Below are 4,848 nucleotides of genomic sequence, written 5' to 3'. Positions count from 1 at the left end.
CACCCTCATTCATCTTGGATATTTCACAAATTGAAACACAAAAAGCTGTTCATGATAGTAATCAAGTCTTGGGTTTTACTCTGGGCAAATTTGATTACACCAAATTAGGATTTAGTGAAAATCGATCAAAGCAGCGGAAGGATCCTAAAAAATTGAAGATTTTAAGAGAAGCTTTTGCTGCAAAAAAAAATAAGTTTTTGACATGCAAATGGAAGATCCTGATGAGATTGAACAAATTCCCAAATCCCCGTCGGAGCAGGATTTTTTTCGCAACTAATTCATATATGGTTATTCATATAAATGGTTCTTTTAAATGGTGATTCATATAGGTGATTCATATAATTGTTGATTAACAGTTTAACTGGTTACTTAGTGATTCATTTTTTTTTGGTGATGTATATGGGTGATTCATATGGGTGAAATACTAAAATGGTATTTTAATTGGTGATACATAATTTGTGCTGGTGATTCATAGATATTGATTAATATAACTGATTCTTTTAACTGGTGATTCATATGGGATATTCATATAAATACATATTAACATATTAACTGGTTATTTTGTGATTCATATTTTGTTGTGATTCATATGGATAATTCATATGTGTTGATGATTCATTCAACTGGTCATTTTAACAGATGATTCCTATGGGTGATTCATTTAATTGCAGATTAACAAATTAACTTGTTAATTGGTGATTCATATTTGTTTGGTGATTCATATAAGTTATTCATATGGGTATTACACTAAAATAATATTTTAATTGATGATTCATATGCCTGTTACGTTTATTCTCTGTGGATAACTTTTTTTGTTTATACATATGAATATTCATTTTATGTACTCATTTTTTTTGTTGTGATTCATTTATGTTGTTGACAAAATGTTAGTTTGCTTGTGAAAAAATGACATTCCCACAACGTAAGGATTGGTAGTGTACATAATATCAATGTAGTCGATAAGCTTAACGAAGTTCTGAATGATAAAGGAAATGGAATGTTTAGAAGCACTTATTTTGGGTCATTTATGGACCTACCTAATTATAATTTTCAAGGATAAATAGCAAGGTGCTTGATGACGTAAGAAGTCCAACATTCATGCCAAGATCAACTAAGTGTGTTGGTCAATAATACAATTCTTCGATTTTCATTAGACGAGTTTGCTATCATTACTGGCTTGAAATACCAAGGCAGCATTGATGATTTTGATTATTCTGAATTTTCACCATGTCGACTACAAAAAAAATATTTTTCAAATTCGTCATCATATGTGAAAAAATGTGAGTTGGTCAATCTTTTTTTGACTAAAAACTGGGGGGAAATATGAAAGATGCGGTAAAAATTGGGATATTATACTTTAAAGACACATTTGTGTTCTCCCAATTAGATAAAACTAATATCCCTGCCCGAGACTTTCACATGATGATGATGGAAGTTATAGTCATTTTTCATGGGGAAAAGTAGATTTTGAGAAATTGATGACTTCTATTAGTCGGTCGATGAATGAGGTCCAAAAGTTTTACCGTCTAAGTGGACAGCCATACGCGCTTCAGATTTGGTGTTACTAATGTTGTGCCAAAGTTGATGAATCACTTGTCGTTCGCGTTCATAATTTAATTCCAAGGATGGTGAATTGGAAAGTGGTAAAACCCAAGCCTAGATACGAGGATCATTATGGACGATATGTTTAGTAAGGTAGTGTTTATTTCACCGTTATACTTTTGTATGTCTATTTTTAATTTTTAAGGTACTTTTAATTTTTGGTCTTTTGTGTTACTTTTTTTTGCAGCTTGTATACAGGAATATAACCCCGTCACAACAGGAATTGAACCATCTTTATTTTCCCAATACTTTGATGTTCGGTTCAGCAGATGATGATGCAAATGTACCACAGGCAGTAGCTGTACAATAACAATCTGAGAGGACTGTTCTAACTGAATTTGATGATTTCAGTACACCTCCTAGTGCAGACCTTCTCAAGAAGATGAGTCTTGATGTTGGTCAATCTTCACATCCTCCTACGAAGAAATAAAAAATAGTTGAAGAGTCAGAAAAGGTTAGCTCACGAGTAGCAAAGTCCAAGAAACAGTCAGACAAGTTGTCCAAAGATAAAAATTTAGCAGGTCCTTCAATAGATCTTTTGGAGCCTCGAGTTTCCTTTGATAAAGACAAAGTTGTGCCTAATGTTGAGATAAGGGATGTCGATAAATCATCTGCTGCTTCAGAGAAAAGCTATCACTAAGTCTGATTTGGACGAGATAAAGTCTTATGTTAGGACCTATGTAAGTATAAAATTTTGTTGTTTTTGTTCTGTTAATGTTAAAATATATTATAGTTTAACATGAAATCCAAAATTTTATTCACAATGTAGGTTGACATGAAATGCAATGATTTTCAAAAGTTGATGGTCGACCAGTAAACAGGACTTTTGGGAGGTCTGAAAGAAGGTTTTGCTTCATTTGTCAAGGTATTCATAGTTTATCATTAGTATCACTATGTTACTGTATTATTCTAATTTCTTATCTTGCAGGTTGCTCAATATCCAGTGCATGAAAGTGAAAAAGGCAATCCGGATATAGAAGAGGATCCTCCTCAATCTCTTAATGCGTACACAACGGATACTAAAAGTTATAATGTTGTAGTTGCTACTGGTCAATCATCTAATTAGGTGGTAATGAAGGAGCAGCTGAGGAATCCTTTAAGGTAATTAAATTAACTTAATTATATTATCATTTTGTTACAACTTGCTCAAAATATTACCATCTAATAGTTTAGATGTTATTTTTTGAATTGTTAGAACTGTTAATATAATGGTGTTTATGTATGTATTAAGTTACTCATATGTATCACTGTGATACATCTGACATCATATGTATCACTCTGATACATCTAACATCATATGTATTCCTTTGATATGTATAGACAATTTAAACAAATTTGCAGTAATTGATTCATCATATTTGTTCAATTGATTCATATTAACATGTTAAGTTTAATTACTAATATGAATTAAATAATTTTTCTACAACGGTTAATATGAATCATATGACAATATTAATTTTTTGAATATGTGTTCCTTAGGTTTTCAAAATGTATCACTTTGATATATTTGTATCAAATTGTTTCAATTTTCATATACACAATTTATTAAATCAATTCATATCAGACCTTCCATCACAGTGTACAAAATTAAATTTGAAATAAATCAAACAGGAAGCTGAGAGTTCATACGCAGACAAGCTGCAAGAAGATGATAGGCATAGTACAGATGCTAAAGTAGATGAAGCTATAAATAAAGAGCGTGTAATAGTAACATCGATTTACTTATAACCAATTATTTTTGTAATTTGAAGTAGTTCATTATAATGGTCACAACCTTATTTTAATTTTTTCTGTGGCATAAAAAATTTTCAGTAACAATGTTTTAATCTTATTTATAAATGATTAAAGTTTCAAGTACCTAAAGTTGGTTATCTGTTATGTAAGTTTTTTAGATGTATCACAGTGACACATAATGATCCATATGTATCATTATAATGCATACACATAATTTAGGAACTTCAATTCTAAACTTCATTATAACACTAAGTTCTCTTTTTACATACGTCACACAGGAATCTGAAGAAGCCCTTCATAATACAGATGAAGATTTTTCTAAAGCTATTACCTTGTACGTACCACCATCGCGTGTTACCTATCCAACAGGGATCAATTATATAGATGTTGCATTTATTGACACATGTGATCGGCAAGGCAACATTGATAGTTAGTGTTATATTAGCGACAGCGCTATTGCAGCTATTTCTCAGGTCCCTGTGTGCAAGACTAATCTAAAATAAGTCAGGAAGTTTCCTTCCAAGAGAAATAGGCAGCCATCAAGAGTATATCAGGCACCATTTGTCAGTGAGTTTGATTTTGGGTTAAAATATAAAGAAGTCATCCAATCGCAAAAAAAGTTGAAATATCCGTTTGTAGGTCACAACATTAACGGACCATATGCTGAAGATCTCTTCTCTAAGTTTTCAGTTTGGATGTCAGCTGGATTGTACAATCCACATGCTAATAAGTAAGATTGATGAATCACCTTTCACAATATCATAAATATATACTACTTTCAATACTTATAAAAATTATAATTTGATTTCATTAAAGGAAAGGATGAGTACTACACGGCCAAATACGCTGATCTAAAACCAAGTCTTGATTTTGTAGTAGCACATCCGATGAAAAAAAGTTGGTTTTATTACATGGCACAATCAAGTAATTGTTGGAATGATGAGGTATGCCTCAAAGAAATATATATAGCAATTAACCTTTTTATTGATTTTTATTATTAAAGCACAAGCTGATTTTATAATATGACCCAAAAAAATTAATGTTTGCAGAATGAATATAGCTTTTCTGGTAGCAGATATATCATAGTGATACATCTGGGTATCATATGTATCACTGTGATAAATATGCTGTCTAACTTGAATTTAATTTGAAAATTTAATAAGAAAGCATGGGTTAGTGTCATAATTTGAACTACATTCTGCTGCATATTTTTATGAGCAAAATTTAATTTCTTTGCTCCATCCTTTTATGATCGATGTGCAACTCAATACATTTATGCCTGATTTAGCTTGTCTCTACATTTCATGCGAAGTTTGTGTTTAATATATTTTTGTTTATAGTAATTAATATTCCAAGTCTTGTGTATGCCTTACATAAATCACCTGTTCTTACACATCATAGTTTTTTATTATAGCATATCGATGTGGTATTCTACTATCTTAGAAAGAAAGCAAAACTATATACAAGTAGTGAATATAGATATAGCACTGTGAATTTTGTGTTCATGAACTA

Source organism: Capsicum annuum, chromosome 9 (assembly GCF_002878395.1).
Source record: "Capsicum annuum cultivar UCD-10X-F1 chromosome 9, UCD10Xv1.1, whole genome shotgun sequence".
NCBI classification, from domain to species: domain Eukaryota; kingdom Viridiplantae; phylum Streptophyta; class Magnoliopsida; order Solanales; family Solanaceae; genus Capsicum; species Capsicum annuum.
The sequence above is the reverse complement of the archived record's forward strand: the minus strand, read 5'-3'. Positions refer to the sequence as shown.